This window comes from Macaca thibetana, chromosome 16, assembly GCF_024542745.1.
Source record: "Macaca thibetana thibetana isolate TM-01 chromosome 16, ASM2454274v1, whole genome shotgun sequence".
Lineage (NCBI taxonomy): Eukaryota > Metazoa > Chordata > Mammalia > Primates > Cercopithecidae > Macaca > Macaca thibetana.
In genome coordinates this window covers 54,714,949-54,732,041 of record NC_065593.1, presented here as the reverse complement: position 1 = coordinate 54,732,041, position 17,093 = coordinate 54,714,949, and the positions used below count along the sequence as shown (strand labels likewise).

The window sequence follows — 17,093 nt, the reverse complement described above, 5'->3', positions numbered from 1 at the left end:
TGTGGTTCCACCAACACCCTAGTCGCCTCCGCCTTCTGTCCGCCCGCCCAGCGATCTCCCCTCTACAAACATCGCCCGGAAATAGTGCCCATTTCTGGAAACCAGGCCTCGTTAACCAATCGTTGCTAGGGAGCGGGAAGACGGGCTTGCCGGGACGGCCGTCTCATTGGCTGGCTTGGGGAAATGGGCGGGGCCACAGGTCGCCGTGCGGCCAAAGAAGGGAGGTGCGAAGCGAGGCAAAGTTACAGCCGCCGGGGGAGGCGTGGCCCCGGGGGCGGTGGAGAAGGCGAGGGGGCGGAGCCCGGGACCGGGGCGGGGCGACCGCGGGCCGGGAGCTCAGCGGTCGGCGGCCGGCGGCGGGAGATCGCGGGCGAGCGGAGCGCAACACTCGCTTGGTTGGGGAGATCGGCGCTTGGCCGGTAGGTGACGGGGCGGGACCCTGGGGCCCGGAACGAGGCGCCCAGGGAGCGGCTGGGATGGATCGCCCCTCAGCCCCGGGCTGGCCTGCGGCCTGGCCCCTCGCCCCGAAACAGTGGGGTTGGCGGCCGGGCCAGCGCAGTCCGACGTACCTCGTCCAACCCACTCGCGGCGGTCCGCGGGCGCGGCCTCGCACGCGCTGCCGGCGCCGCGCTCGCCCCGGGCCTCCAGGCCGCGCACTCCTGCTGGCCACACGCTGGCTCCGAGCGCGCGCAGGGGCGCCCTGCTTCCCCTTCATCAGGGCCCCGCGCCGCCGCCAGGCCCGCCCGCCTGCTCTGCGCCCCAGTGCCCCCAGGATGAAGCTCGCCTGGCGTGGGGCGGACGTGTCTCCTGCAGGAGTGCGCCCTCGCATCTGCCCTGGCGTGAAACCCTCCTGGTCTTTCCTGGGGAGTTCTCAGGTCACACCTCAAGGCGGGGAGCACGAGCTAAGCCTGTCCTCAGCATGCAGCGGGGCAGTGCTGGCCGCCCGCAGCATCCCCCCTCCGCCCTCTGAACCCAGTCCTCCTCTGTAATTCTTCTAGGCTCTCCAACTCGGGACTTTATCTGTTGGTTCACATGTAATATTCCCATCTTGGAAACCCATCGTGGCCCTGGCATCTTGCAACCACCGGGCACCAGGCAGACAGGGGCCACTTGTACAGTTTCCCACCTGCCGGGGAGCCTCCTTAATGCTGGCTAATTTCAGAAAAAGTGTTTCCTTCCTAGTTAAAAAGTTGCTCTCGGCCCTAAAGGGTAGACTGGAGGTATGAATGAGGCAGAGGATAAGGTATGAATGAGGCAGAGGATAAGTGGTGAAAGGTACATACATCAGCAAAGTAAATGGTAAAACTACTTTTGATCACTGGAGACAATGAACACCAATGACTTAACTAAGGACCCTAAAAGCACGTGAAATTAAATGATCAGGGTAAGGTCATGGTATAAAATAGCAGTCTGGAGTTTATTCCAGGAAAAATGTTGAAAACCCCTTGACTAGAAACATGGTCTTTCTGAAAGATTAGAAGGAGACAGTATCTTAACATTAGTGATGTGTTTTTTACTTAGTGTTTTCATACCTGTGAGCTCTGTTTTCCTTCAGATGGCTGTGTGGTAAGACAGATTGTAGTGTCCTGTTTTATAAGTGAGGCACCTGAGGCAGGTGTATATGAGGGGAGTGGGAGTGGTATGTATCTTGCCTGATGCCTCATAGCTGGGACTAAGGATGGGTCTTCCCCAGAATCCTAGATCAGGACCACATTATAGAACTGAGATGCAGACAGGAGGGAGAAGTTTTTGGTGTGGTTTTTATGCTGTCAGTGTGAGAGGACAGTTAAAAAGTGCTTGCCTTACTTCGCTTGTGTTTGGATTTACTCTTGGTGTTTTTTAAGTGATATCAATCAGTTCCTTTGGAGCGATGCCAGACCTCTGAATTTTTCAGACACCTTTCGGACATCCTCATTTGTTTTGAAAGGTGTGGAGAACTTCTCAGAAGATCTCAAAATAAAAGTAATCATCTCTGACTCTAATTTTAGAGATAAGTACCCAGGTGTATGTACCAGCTCTTTGTGAAATCAGACAGCAAGACGCTGCCAAGCTTCAGGCCATCTTCTGAGTGTTCTCTGATTATAAGGAGCAGTTCTGAAGGGGGTTTTTTGTCACTGGTATTGTCTGTTAAGGGTTTGTGGGAGCGGCACCACAGAGACCCTGCCAAATCAGTCTCCCTCTATTAAACAAAAATGTCTGGTTGGGCCTTTTCGCCTCAACAGATGAAGGTTTGGTTCCTCATTTTGGTTCTCCTGTTGAACACTGACTCCTTTGTGATCTGCCTGGAATATGTGTATATCATTTACTGCTGAGAAGATGACTTGCGCTGGTTGGTTGTCCAGCCCTAGGCCACTGTTGTGATTTTTGTTTTGTTTTGTTTTGGTGATTGATAACAGCTCATCCCCGGCCAGGGTCTGGTGAGAGATCTGCGGAGATGTGAAAGAGATGAAAGCTTTATCCAAGGTTGTTTTCTTCGTTGTTGGCACCCTCTGAACAGTGTTGTATCACTTTGGCCTGTGAAGGCACTTTTAACTTCCTATTTTTTTTCCTGTCTCAATGGACAGCGCATGGGCTTTCCTAACAAGCCTGCCTGCCCCTGTGAAGAGCTGACAGATTCATATTGGTTGGTTTGACAGATGTGCTTTCTGGGGGGAAAGTTCAGAAATCTTAAAAGCAAAGTCAGTCCTAAGTAAAAAGTCTAAGTCAGCCCAATACGCATACAGGCAGCATATTTCTACTGATGGCTTCCATCATCTCAAGGTTGTTTTTTTTTTTTTTTTTCCTGGCAAAAGGTTAAAATGCAACTAAAATTCTGCTTTCGTGATTAATAAGTCACTACCGCAGTTGTGTCTGATGCTTCCTGTTTGCCCCATTTTAGTATTTCAGTTAAACTGGAAACATCTGAGCATTATGGGCACTGTTGATGGCACCAGTGTGAAATTGATGGGCCAGGGACAATTCCATGTCAGTGGATTTAGGGAGCTCTAAGGATGTCAGCCCCTCTAGTCTCCACACACCACGATTCCCTAGTAAGAGAACAGAATGGGGCGGAACATCTGCAAGAGCTGGGTGGGCATTCAAAGTGATGCATGTGTGAAGGTTTTGCATTTACTCTGTGGTGCTGGCTAAAATGCTGAAAGCAGTAGCCCAGAAAGGGAAGGCGAGACCCAGGGCAAATTGTAGGGGAACATTTCTGTTGAACTGAGCAGGACATCGAAGTATGAGATTTTTTGTTCTAGGCTTATGACTGCCTGAATGACAATGCAGAAAAAGTCATTTTTCTTCAGTGGCCGGTGTGCTCTTTGTGTTCTAAAGGAGCCTCTTCCCTTCTTGCTTTTCTACATCTCTTAATCCCTCAGCTCCCTGATAGAAATCCCTTGAAATTATGTGGCATCAAGAATAATTTTATAGCCAGTCTTTCTATTTTCACACAATGCTCATGTGAAGAAGGGCAGGGACAAAGATCAGAAAAGTGAAGCCTCATAAGGAGAAATAGACAGGATTGCTCAGAATCTAAACCCCCTTTTCCTGACATCTAGGTCACTGCTTTTTCTACTAACTTGCTCATGAAACGGTAAGGATTTTCCTCCCCCAAAACATGTCAGTTTTGAATATAACGAAACCAGGCTAGCAGCTTTATTTATTTATTGTACCAGTCAATTGTTAATTGATATTGATTGTTAATTAATAAAAGGCTAAAAGAGGAATAGCCTGCTGTCTGGACAGGTGTGCTTGTGCCCATTTTCCAGATGTAGAAACAAAGGCAGAGAGCCCGTGATTTGTCCAGAGCAACAGAACAAGTCCTTGGTGTCTCCGTGTCACATGTGGTGGCTGAGGCTGTCAGGTCAGAGAGACCTGGGTCAGGTCGAGGTCTGCCACTGCCTGCCTGTGTGCCCACAGGCAAATCACTTCACTTCTCTAATCATCAGGTGCCTCATCTGTGAATGGAATCAGAAATACTTAACGGGAGTGTTTTGAGTAGAAAATGAGAGGACATATATAAAGTGCTGAGCCCAGTGCCCAGCACAGAATACAGCGACTGTAACTGTTGCTGTTGTTGTTATTGTTGGTGGTGGTGGCAGTAGTAGTAGTAGTAATAGTAGCAGTGATAGTAGCAGTAGTAGTTGCCAATTAATGCATTGTGACTAAACCTGTTTTCTGTAAGATGATGTCAAGAAGAGTCAGACTGCCTGACAGGCCAGAGTCATTTTCTCAGTAGGACTTTTAGGGGGACAGTTCTTCAGTCTAAAAGCGTCAGCTGTCGTGTTCTCCCTGCCTTACACTATATACTGTCCTCACCATACTCCAAATAAGCCTACAAAGGTCCAGGCTCTGCCCAGTTGACAATCCTGACTCTGAGCTGGAGACACAGCTGGGCCTGTCTAGGGGCTTCCTGCGTCCCACATGTGATCAAGTAGGTTCCTGCATTAACCCTGGAGGTGAGGAAAGGGAAAATACTGTATGGCATGTAGGTCAGCAAGGACTTGCTCTTTGTCTGGGGGACTAGGAGGGAACATTTGGTTCTGAGGAGTGAGGTTCCCACTACCACATGGCATCCCCAGCTCGCCGTCCTTTCCCTCTCATAAAGATGTCTTTGGCAGCTTCTCTCCAGGACTGTGTCTGGGAGCCCAGGATCTGCAGTCAGGGACTTGCAGATTTCCCTTTAAATCTCACAGGAAGCCTGGAATGGTGGTGTGTGTTTCTGTAGTCCCAGCTACTTGAGAGGCTGAGGCGGGAGGATCACTTGAGCCCAGGAGGTCAAGTAGCTATGGGCAACATAGCGAGACCCCATCTCTTAAAAGAAAAACATTTGTTTTAATCTCACAAGGGAAAAAATAAAAAAACAGTTTCATATTATATTTTAAAGTCTTTTTTCCCCTTAATACAAAACAAAAATATAGGCTCTCACCAGGCTGCCATTCCCTTTAAATAACATTTTGTTTTCTCTTGGGGAAGCTGACTTGATGGCCGAAGAGTCATTTCTAAAGTGAAGCTAGTTTTTAGAAAAAATAGATCACCGGATGTCAAGCCTCATGTGGAGCTGGGTTCAGATGAAAATGAAACCAGCAGGCCTGGCGTGGCAGCTCTGCACTTGACTTCAAGCTGGAGGTGAGAGGCAGAGTGTGCCTGGACCTTGCTCCATAACTGGTTGACCCCACAGAGTGCATTTGATAGGTGCCTTAGTCATTTTCCAAGCAGCTTTGCTTAGGTGAGCAGAGCACTTTCTCTGGAAGGTGAGTCACTCGTGCAGGGGTGTAGGTGACAGGCGATTTATTCCCCAGCACAGTTGCAGAGAAAGTCCTGAGCAGACCTTTGTGAGGAGCCCTCTGCCACAAATCACCCTCATCCCAGCCCCGGGCTAGGAGGCTGGGGGCAGGAGGCAAACAGGAGGCTTCTGGGGCCTGCGGGCTGACAGCGGAGGGGGGATCGTAGACAGGGCACAGAGCCCAGATCAGCAGTGTCACTGACTCCTGAGTCCAGCCACCTTGAGGGTGGAAAATGGCCTGCTTCCAGTGACAGTCAGCAGAGAAGCAGGAGGGGAGCTTTGGCCCCAGGGAGCTGGGAAATCCCTTGGCAGAGAGCAGAGCGACAAACCCTATTTTGGTGTGAAAAACCTTTTAGGAACGCTTTTCCGCCTGCCTCCTTTACAACCACCTGAGTTGGAGGCTCTGCAGAGCTCCAGTGATTGGAAAGGTGAGATTAAACCCTGGATTTCAAGAAGCTTCGGGAATCCCAAGCCTGCCACCACCTCAGTTGTCTACACTTCTAGGACCAGGGTTTGGACCCAGAAAGAAGCAGCAGGGGGAACTCCTGAGCCATCCCTCCCTCCCAGTTTCTGGCTACTACAGCTTCTCCTGACCCTCTTTCCGCTAAAACCACTATCAGGTGACCATTAAGGCAGAGATTTTCTTCAGACACTGTTCTGGACTAGTGCAGCTGGTGTTGAACTTGACCGCTTATGGCCAGGGACATCTATAAGCAATGTCCAGGACCACGTACAAGGAGCGCTTGACTTTAATGAAGCTACAGCCGAGGAACGGTTATTCTCTTGCAAGTAATATTGTTCCCTATCTCTGGCAGACCACCAACCCAGCCCCTGTACCCATACTCCATCAATCTGGACCAACCAGCAGTCACTTCCTGCTGGCATGGCTAAATAACCTTAACCTCACTGTCCAGAAAGAGCTGTTAGGATTACAGCCTGGACATGATCATTCACATTTTTTGCAGTGAGAAAATGCAGGAGAGAAAATGGTGGCCCAAGAAAGCCAGGTGGGTTGCCCAAGGCCACACAGCTAGTTAATGGCAGAGCCTGAACTATAAAACCCAGACTCTTCACTGTGCTCTGCTGCCAGGGAATGAAGGAACTAATCCTGAAGCAGGATTTTTTTTTTTTTTAAAACTAGCTCCTCCTTTTATTCTCCTACCCCAACCCTATCACTCTCAGCCTTTCAGCAAGCTCTGCCAGGCCTGGGAAGGGTGGAGCCACAGCAGCTGCTGCCCTGGGTCTAAGAAAAAGTAAACAGAAAGCTATTTGTTGGACGCTGTCTTATACCATGAGGTTCATGTAATCAAAAGGAGGTCAAGGTTGATAAGAAAATACAATTACCAGGAAGTCTCAAAGGTTGCCCACACCTTTAGAGCACTTTCCTACCTAGCCAAGCAGTATCTCACCTAGAGTGGGTATTTAGTAACTATCAATGATTGATTACAGGGGTCCAAACTCACAGTGCATGAAGCTCTTCTGCATCTTTCTTCTGTGCAGGAGGTGCATGCATACTCTGCGTGTTATCCTAGCTGATCTGTCTGGCTCCTCTCAGTGAGAGGCTCTTCCTTATAGGTGAAGCATGATTTCATGATGTCATATCTGGATGGTGGCCCCTGTAAATGCAAAGAATTATTGTAGCCAAAATCCACCTTCTACTGACATTAATGTTTCCTTTTACTGGGCCAGAGTTAAAAGGTAGATATTTCTGGTCGATACTAGGGATAGCCAGGAGGGTTGGGAGGAAAGGAGGCTTAGCCAGCCTCCAATGAGGATGTGGTTGCCAATTAAGATAAATGGAGGCCGGGCGCGGTGGCTCACACCTGTCATCCCAGCGCTTTGGGAGGCTGAGGCGAGCGGATCATGAGGTCAAGAGGTTGAGACCATCCTGGCCAACATGGTGAAACCCCGTCTCTACTAAAAATAGAAAAAAATTAGCTGGATATGGTGGCACGTGCCTGTAATCCCAGCTACTCAGGAGGCTGAGGTAGGAGAATCACTTGGACCTGGGAAGTGGAGGTTGCAGTGAGCCAAGATCCACCATTGCACTCCAGCCTAGGCGACAAGAGTGAAACTCTGTCTCAAAAAAAAAAGGTTACAAATTGAGTCCTTTGACCAAGGGAGTTGATTGAACCCACCAGGCTCCTTGAGTCCTGCCCAACAGTCTCCACTGGCAGATGCTGTGCCTGAAGAGGCAGGAATAGCTTTGTACAGATCAATGTGAAGGACAGAGTCCTGCACCACCTCCCTCTAGCATGTATTAGATACACACAAATATATGACGAGCCCAGATGGGTGTTGTCCAGTTCAGAAGGGTTATCTTCTCAAGCAGTAGAAGTAATTGGGTCTCTAAGTCAGCATTTAGCACAGGGGATGGCAGGAGTGGCTCCACAGCCAGCTTTCAGGACGCCTGCTTGCTGGGATGCAGTTAGAATACAGCCACCAAGCTGTGACTCCCTCCCTTCCAGCCTGCCAGGTGATTGGACAGTGTGGACACGTGTCCCTGTCCAGCTAGACTCCCAGAGCCTATGGCACTCATTTATTCCTCAGAAGTGTGTCTGTCCTTTCACTCAGGAACACTTGCCAAGTGTGTCAAATGGGCCACATCTACTAGGTGCTAGAAAACCAAACACAATTGAGGCACTGCCCTGGAGGACCTCACCATGACAGGGGGAAGCTGGGCACGAAGGCAGACACCTCACAGGTCAGCCCCGGTGTTGGTCGGGAGCCATGACAATAGGAGCTGGAGGGGGCAAGGAGGCCACCGTGCGCAGCCCAGTGGCCCTCCTTTTCCAGCTTGAGCCAGCGCTGTCAGGCGTAGAGCGTCTTGGATTCTGCAGGTGCCTGGGTGGGAAGCCCTTGGTATTTCTCTCATCCTGGGGTCTTGTACCAGTCATCAGCTTGGAGTGGGAGCTTGGTAACAATTGGGAAACTTCGACACTCTGGGGGAAAGAAGTGCATTTTCAGAAGTGTAGAGACACTCAGGAGAAATGTGCTCAAATGTTGTTTGGACACAGTGGCTCATGCCTGTAATCCCAGTGACTTGGGAGGCTAAGGCAGGAGGATTACCTTTTAGGCCAAGAGTCGGAGACCAGCCTGGACAACATAGTGAGACCCACCTCCAAAATTTTCTTTTTAAAAACTAGCTGGGCATGGCCAGGCACCGTGGCTCACACCTGTAATTCCAGCACTTTGGGAGGCCAAGACAGGCAGACCACTTGAGGCCAGGAGGTCAAGACCAGCCTGGCCAACATGGTGAAACCCTGTTTCTACTAAAAATACAAAAACTAGCCAGGTGTATTGGCGGGCACTTGTAATCCCAGCTACTCAAGAGGCTGAGGCACAAGAATCACTTGAACCTGGGAGGCGGAGGTTGCAATGAGCCGTGATCGCACCACTGCACTCCAGCCTGGGCGACAGAGCAAGACTCTGTCAAAAAAAAAAAAAAAATTAGCTGGGCATGGTGGTGCATACCTGTAGTCCTAGCTACTTCAGAGACTGAGGTGAGAAGATCACTGGAGCTCAGGAGTTTGAGGCTGTAGTGAGCGGTGGTTGCACCACTGCATTCCAGCCTGGGTGACAGAGCAAGACCTTTTCTCAAAAAAGAAAATATAGTTCAAAGTAGAATCAGACAGTGAGTAGCCAGCTAATAAAGACTGACCACCTCCCACCCTTCCAGGCGGGAATTGGGAGGGCAGTGACCACCCTGGCACATCCCATAGGCTTGTTGCCACTAGAGAGTTGCAGGCAGGTGGATCAAGGGAGTGCTTCTAGGTAACTGGGTTCAGCCTTCCAAGAAGGCCTTTCGAGGGTTTCAGCAGAGAAGCCTCTTCATCATCCTCATATTCCCGCTGGCCAGCATGGTGCCTGAAACATAGTAGCCACTGGTTAAGTATTTGCTGTTGACTGAAAGTACAAGACTTGAATCCAAACTCCTGCTAGGCCCTGCTGGCCTCAGGGAGGACGAGAGAACCACGGGCTGTTTCATGATTTACCCTGTTTTACCAAAGAATCGTGTGAGATCCTCTGAGAATATTCCTCATCATGCCCCATGTCCCGAGCCCTTTTTTCCCTTCCCAGTGGAGGACAAGACTATGACCCCTCATTATAAATGGACCCCTCTGCCAATCATGTCCTCAAGCTGGTTGCTTGGGCCAGCTTGTCAAAGAGCGTGTGGGGCAGCATCTGAAACGAGGCCAGGGTGAAGGTTGCCCCGCCGCAGGGCGGAGCTGGACCTGTGCCTCCTTCCATGCGTTGGAAGCCTTCCGTGGAAAGCCGAGTTCTTTGGGTTTCTTGTTTATTCTGAAGTTCCTCAAACTAGTTCCTCAATTTCAGAACCAGTCACCAGTGACTGCAATGAACTTGAATTCTCCTGTGCAGGGAGCCTGAGCCTGTCTTTCTTCATCTTCTCTGAACACAGGTAGACGCTGCTTGAAGCCCACTCCCACCTCTGAAAACCAGATTTCCAAACCCAGAAAGGAGAGGCGGGTGGTTGTATTTCAGCGAGATTGACCGTAGCCTAGGGAACTTCTTGCTCAGAATCCACCCCGAAAGGTTAAATAAGGAGAGCTGTTTTTCACAACCAAAATGCTGCTTGTAACAATGATCTCAAAGCTTGGCAAAATCACAAAGTACGTTTTGAGTCATCAAAGAAACTGGCTGTGTTTCACATTTTAGTGTCAAGGGCAGTGATGGCCTTCTAATCTTTGGAAATCAGTCGTCGTTAAGTGGCATACAGGGCAGCCCCACTTCATCAGAATATTCAGTTACACAAAATACCCTGAGTTGCAGATTTCAATGACACTTGAAAATTTTTTAATTTTTAAATTATTTCTTATTTTTTTAAATTTTTTGAGACAGAATCTCACTCTGTTGCCCAGGTTGGAGTGCAGTGGCGTGATCTCAGCTCACTGCGACCTCCAACTCCCGGGTTCAAGCGATTCTCGTGCTTCAGACTCCTGAGTAGCTGGGATTACAGGTACCCACCACCACACCCAGGTGACTTTTGTATTTTTAGTGGGGGCAGCGTTTTGCCATGTTGGCCAGGCCGGTCTCGATCTCACAATCTCAGGCAGTCTGCCCGCCTGGGCCTTCCAAAGTGCTAGAATTACAGGCGTGAGCCACTGCTCCCGGCCTGAAAAAATTTTTATACAACATACATTAAACATTCCTTGTGGCTTATTGTATAAAATTAAGTACACGTGTGGCAGATTTTTATCTCAATACTACTTTGCCCCACATGTTCTCCTGCATATTGGGTCTCTGTGGATCCGTGATGCCCCCTGCAGCATCTTTTCTATTTGCTGCTGGCTCTCCTTGTGCAAAGGATTTGAAGGTTGAATTGAAAATACCATTGTAATACCTCTCTTTTAAAGCTTATAAAATGCCCTATATCAGGGCCTGGGGGCAAAAGTAGTGTTGAAATTTATGAAGATAGCAAATGCTGCTCAAGTCTTTGTTATAAAAAGAATGGTAAATATTAGCTCAAGAAGCCTGGAGCCAGGCTTTGTAAAGTGAAGGGCACATTTGCATTTGTCATAGAATTTCTCGTTGGGATGGGCCCGGCTATGCCAGGCCTGGGTGGGCTGAGGAACACAGACCCACCACAAGTCCAGCTTGGAGTCTTTCTTCCCTGTTGTCATTTTAAAGTTGTTTTTTCCAGAACATAGGCTGGCTGTAGTTCATGCTTCATAATTAAGGTGCTTCCTCCCAGGCCAGTCCCTGGATTTCTCACTAACCTTTGACTTGTGACAGCTTCTGCATCTCGGTCCCAATTTTAAAATTGGGTTTAAATTGGATTTAAATTGTCATGGTTAAGAGTATGGGCTTTGACATAAAAGTCTGTTGTGCAAATCCTGCCACTGCCACTTTGCTTCTGCGTGGCCTTGGGCAGTTTACCTGGCCTACTGAGGCCCAGTTTCTTCCTCCTTGTAGAGGAATAACATTAGTGCCTTGCTCACAGAGTTGTGAAGCTTCAAGAAAAAAATGCATGTATTACCTAATACATGGCAAATAATAATAGCTGCCATTATTATTCATTTGTATGAGTACCAACAGCCAGCATGTGGTTATATGTATACAAATAGCAGATTGTTGCAACACCCAGAGATGACCACAGAACAACTAATTTCAGCTTTAGCTGCCAAGGAATTGTGAGTCCCAGTTTATCACGCAGAGCTGAGGCACTGCCAGTGGACACAGAAGCCAGATGGGGTGTGCAGAATGCTCTTCAAAGAACATCTTCATGGGTTCTTGCCGACAACTCTGTCCCTCTGCTCTCAGGATTCTCCTCCTCCTGCTTTGACCACATCTGTTCCAGACTTTCCGTCTGATGCTAGGGCTGCTGGCTAGAAGCTGTGGGAGGTAGCCTTCAGCGCCTCATAGCAGCAACTTTCAAGCAACTTAACACTTATGGACCATCACATCTGTAATCCCAGGACTTTGGGAGGCTGAGGTGGACAGATCACTTGAGGCCAGGAGTTTGAGACCAGCCTGGCCAAGATGGCAAAACCCCATCTCTACAAAAAAATAAATAAATAAAATTAGCTGGGCATGGTGGTGCATGCCTATAATCCCAGCTGCTTGGGTGGCTGAGGCACAAGAATCGCTTGAACCCGGGAGGTGGAGGTTGCAGTGAGCCAAGATCATGCCACTACACTCCAGCCTGGGCGACAGCAAAACTGTCTCACAAAAAAAAAAAAAAAAAAAAAAAAAAAAAATCTTACAGTTCTGGTCATGCAAAGGTCTGACTGCTCATCTTGTAGCAGCTTCCATCTCACTGGAGGTTCCACTGATGTTTCCAGAGTGCCCACTACATGCCAGGCACTGTACTATGTAATTTACACTTTGTTCCTTGCATTGAGTCACCCTGTAAAATTCTGTCATGTGGGTTTAAGGATCCCTGTATTACCGATAAGACTCCTCAGTCTCAGATTATGTGACCTGCCCATGGTCACACAACAGAGTATTGAGAAACTAAGATTCAAACTCAAATCTTCTGACTCCAAGGCCATCCTGTCGTGTGGCTGAATGGCCATTCCTCAGGATTAGTAAGTAATATATTGGAATAAATTACCTCTGAAGGTCTTTTAGATGCTAAGATCATTTTGATTCCTTTATGATTTATTTATCCATCTACCCATTTTCTCCCCATCTAGACTGTAAGCATGTTGAAAGCAAGGATAGCATCTTCACAGCAAATAAATAGTGTGTTTGGAAACCACCTATCCAATGCTGCCTACTTCTCTGACACATAGAAACAGGAGAAAAGAGATGATAACCCATTAAAAGAGTCACCCAGAAATTCCAATCCCAGGAGCTTACCACCTAGAATTCCTTCTACAAGTACACATAAATGTGAATAAGGATAGGGTTTTTTCCATTATTACTTATAAATGAAAAATTGGAGCCAGGCGCGGTGGCTCACACCTGTAATCCCAGCACTTTGGGAGGCCGAGGCAGGCGGATCACAAGGTCAGGAGATCGAGACCATCCTGGCTAACACGGTGAAACCCCATCTCTACTAAAAATACAAAAAATTAGCCGGGCGTGGTGGTGCGCTCCTGTAGTCCCAGCTACTTGGAGGCTGAGGCAGAAGAATGGCGTGAACCTGGGAGGCGGAGCTTGCAGTGAGCCAAGATCGCGCCACTGCACTCCAGCCTGGGCGACTAAGCGAGACTCCATCTCAAAAAAAAAAAAAAAAAAAAGAAAGAAAAATTGGAAACAGTTTCCAGGTGGGCAAATGATGGTACATCTGTACCTTGCAATCTTATGCAATCTGATGAAGCCTTAAAAGGAATGAATTAGAGGTCAGTTGTGGTGGCTCACACCTGTAATCCCAGCACTTTAGGAGGCCGAGGTAGGTGGATTGCTTGAAGTCAGGAGTTCAAGACCAGCCTGACCAACATGGTAAAACCCCGTCTCTACTAAAAATACAAAAATTACCCAGACGTGGTGGCTGGTACCTGTAATCCCAGCTACTCGGAAGGCTGGGGCAGGAGGATCACTTGAACTCAGGAGACGAAGGTTGCAGTGAGCCGAGAATGGGCTGCTGCACTCCAGCCTGGGCAACAGAGCAAGACTTCCGTCTCAAAACAAAACAAAAAAAAGAAATAAATCTACATGTGCTGAGATGGAATAGTATTCATAGTATCTTGTTAAGTGAAAGATGCAATTTGTATGATACTACATGTGTATAATCCCGCGTTTCTTTTAAAAATAGTCCCAAACTATATGTTTGTGTATGTATAGTAATTAGAACTAGAAGGATTTACATGAAACTTAAGTGTTTTTTATGTTGCAGAGAGGAGGGGACGGTGCCGGGTTTTTTTTCTATATACAGTTTTGTTTTGTTTACATTTTTATAATTAACAATTATTTTGGTATTTGAAAAAAATTTTTGAGATGGAGTCTCACTCGGTTGCCCAAGCTGGGGTGCAGTGGCGCAATCTTGGCTCACCACAGCCTCTACCTCCTGGTCTCAAGTGATTCTCCTGCCTCAGCCTCTAAAGTAGCTGGGATTACAGGTGCCCACCACCATACCCAGCTAATTTTTGTATTTTTAGTAAAGATGAGATTTCCCCGTGTTGGCCAGGCTGGTCTTGAACTCCTGACTTCAAGTGATCCACCCACCTTGGCCTCCCAAAGTGATGGGATTACAGGTGTGAGCCACTGCACCTGGCCTGAAAAAAAAAATTTTAAGCAAGGTGAAAGATCATATTTAAGGAAGGTAGGAGAGGCTAGCTAGGAAAACTGGCCTCCCTTGGGTTTCCCATACTAGGACTAACCCTGCAATTCCCACCCCTTTGCACAAGCAGTGGAGGAAGGGCTGATTTTTCTCTCCCTGGTCCATTTCTGCTGTTTTTCACTCTATGGGGCCACTTGTGCCCGGGGCATCTGGTCCATCCAGCACTAGCACAGGCCTGTAACCACGCATGCATTTGCCACTGGATAAATCAAAGCAGGAAACCGTCCCCATCTTCTGAGCACCTTCCTACTTCTTGAGTCACAACTGATAAAAAACTCTCAGTCCCCGTCAGAGAACAAGGGAGGGAATGAAATGAAAACCAAAACCAGGAAGGACAAGCTTGCCGTCTCCAGCCTTCTGTTTTAGCGGCCCAGCTGCCAAAACTCAGTGAGCAGAACAGAAGAGCCACAGACGTTCGGGTGAAGTTTCCCGCCTGCACATGGGTGTGTGCTTGCATGTGTGTGCGTGTGCATGCACAGGGTCGCAGAAACCTGCTCATCACGTATTTATAAAGCCCCAATCTCAAGTGTGGACCTAATGCCTCCTAAATTCTCATCCCATGCCAAGAGATTCTTTTTTATTGTTTTCATGATAAAAAGTATTATTTGGCCAGGCATGGTGGCTCATGCCTGTAATCACAGTACTTTGGGAGGCCAAGGTAGGCAGATCACTTGAGGTCAGGAGTTCGAGACCAGCCTGGCCAACATGGTAAAACCCCGTCTCTACCACAAATACAAAAATTAGCCGGGAATGGTGGCAGGTGCCTGTAATCCCAGCTGCTCAGGAGGCTGAGGCAGGAGAATATCTTGAACCTAAGAGGCAGAAGTTGCAGTAAGCCAAGATCTCACCATTGCACTCCAGCCTGGGCGACAGAGTGAGACTCCATCTCATAAAAATAATAACAATAATAAAAATAAAGAAAAGTAATACCTACAGAAAAAATCAGTAGAGGGAGATACAAGAAACTGTTATTGGGGATCCCCTTAGAGGAATGGAGGAAGGGAGGGAAGGACTCATGCTTTTCATTGGCACCCCGTCTGTTTTATGTTTTTGTATTTGTTTTTGTTTTTGTTTTTTTTACCGTTTAGAAACATTATGTGTTAAAAATGAGAACGAAGGTCAGGCACAGTGGCTCATGCCTGTAATCCCAGTACTTTGGGAGGCTGAAGCAGGTGAATCTCGTGAACTCAAGAGTTCAAGACCAGCCTGGGCACCATGGCGAAACCCTGTCTCTACCAAAAATACAAAAAATTAGCCAAGCGTGGTGGCACGCACGCACCTGTCCCAGCTACGCGGGAGACTGAAATGGGAGGATCACTTAAGCCTGGGAGGCGGAGGTTACATTGAGCTGAGATCTTGTCACTGCACTCCAACCAGGGTGACAGAGTGAGACTGCATCTCAAAAAAAAAAAAAAAAAAAAAAGAGAACTGAGAAAACTAATACATGCTCACTGAAAAAGTGGAAAAATTAGAAAAGTATAAAAAGAAATATTAAATCATCCATAAGCCCACTACCAAAAGAGAACCATTGCTATATGTTCTAGGTATCTACATTTTTATAAATGTCATTATAATATACAAACACATGTATATAGGGTCATATTTTAGATATACTTCTTTATCCTCTTTTTACTAATATAATATCCCATTTTTCCATATTGTTAAATGATTTATAAATATTTTTAATGGATGTTCCATGATTTATTTAATAACCTTCCCCTGTAATTAGACTTTTTTGTTCTAGTTTTTTACTGTTACAGAAATACTGTGACCTTTTTTTTTTTTTTGAGATGGAGTTTCTCTCTTGTTTCCCAGGCTGGAATGCAATGGCGCAATCTCAGCTCACCGCAACCTCTGCCTCCCGTGTTCAAGCGATTCTCCTGCCTCAGTCTCCTTAGTAGCCGGGATTACAGGCACGTGCCACCATGCCCAACTAATTTTGTATTTTTAGTAGAGACGGGGTTTCTCCATGTTGGTCAGGCTGGTCTCAAACTCCTGACCTCAGGTGATCCATCTGCCTCAGCCTCCCAAAGTGCTGGGATTACAGGCATGAGCCACAGCACCTGGCTTTTTTTTTTTTTTTTTTGAGACAGGCTCTCACTCTGTTGTCCAGATTGGAGTGCAGTGGAGTGATCATGGCTCACTGCAACCTTGAACTCCTAGACTAAAGCAATCCTGCCACCTCAGCCTCCTGAGTAGCTAGGACTACAGGCACATGCGACCATGCTCAGCTAAGTTTTGTATTTTTTTGTAAAGATGGGGTCTCACTATATTGCCCAAGCTGGTCTCAAACTCCTGGACTCACGCAATCCTCCTGCCTTGGCCTCCCAAAGTGCTGGTATTATGGGCATGAGCCACCACGCTCAGCCCCGAACATCTTTGATTATGCTTTTTTCTGTTTTTTTTTTTTTTTAATTTGTTCCCTACCTAGATTGCAATTCTGTGAGTTGTGCACACAAAGAGTGGGTATCTTCACTTGGTATGATGCTTGATTGTTCCCAGAGTTCCTTCATCTACATTATTTCATTGAATGAGTAAAAGGGAGTGGGGGTGTGAGGACCAGGAGGAGGGTGAGGAGAGAGGAGACAAGGTGCTGTGGGCAGGCAGAAAAGGAGGCTGTTGTGCAGTGGAGCTGATGGGAGGGGCTTCCTGGGTGGAGGCTGAGCCTTGCCTTTGAAGGACAAGCAGGATGTATGGGGTGGCCCACACAACAGCATGGCACACGTGGGACCTGGCGAGTTGAGTAGCCGAGGGTTGTGGAGAGATCAGACTGGCCAAAGCCAAACCCTATGTTTGGGGAAACAGTGGCCAGAAAGATTATGGGCCACAGAGTTGAGACTGAGCCCATAAGCAGTGCAGAGCCAGCAGATGTCTTTGAGCTTGAGGTTGTCTTAAGTACATGATGTTTCAGGATTAGCTCAGCACGAGGGTGGGAGGTCAGAGAGAAGCTGGAAGTGGGTAAGACCAATGCCAATAGAATAGATGTGAGGGAATTGCCCTAAACATCTGAAGGGGCCTTATAGACAGTAGTTTCTACACGGCTAGGGCTGGCTAGCCATCATCAGGCATGTGGTGGGAATT

General features: G+C 47.8%; 1 protein-coding gene across 1 annotated transcript in view; it reads left to right on the top strand.

Moving 5' to 3' along the window:
* The first annotated feature begins 233 nt into the window (after window positions 1-233).
* The window catches only part of MAP3K14 (mitogen-activated protein kinase kinase kinase 14), a 53,872-nt gene continuing 37,012 nt past the window's right edge, over window positions 234-17,093 (top strand). Inside the window, exon 1 of the mRNA XM_050763173.1 lies at window positions 234-419. The gene's annotated coding sequence lies outside the window, so the exon portion shown is untranslated. The remainder of the gene's footprint in view (window positions 420-17,093) is intronic.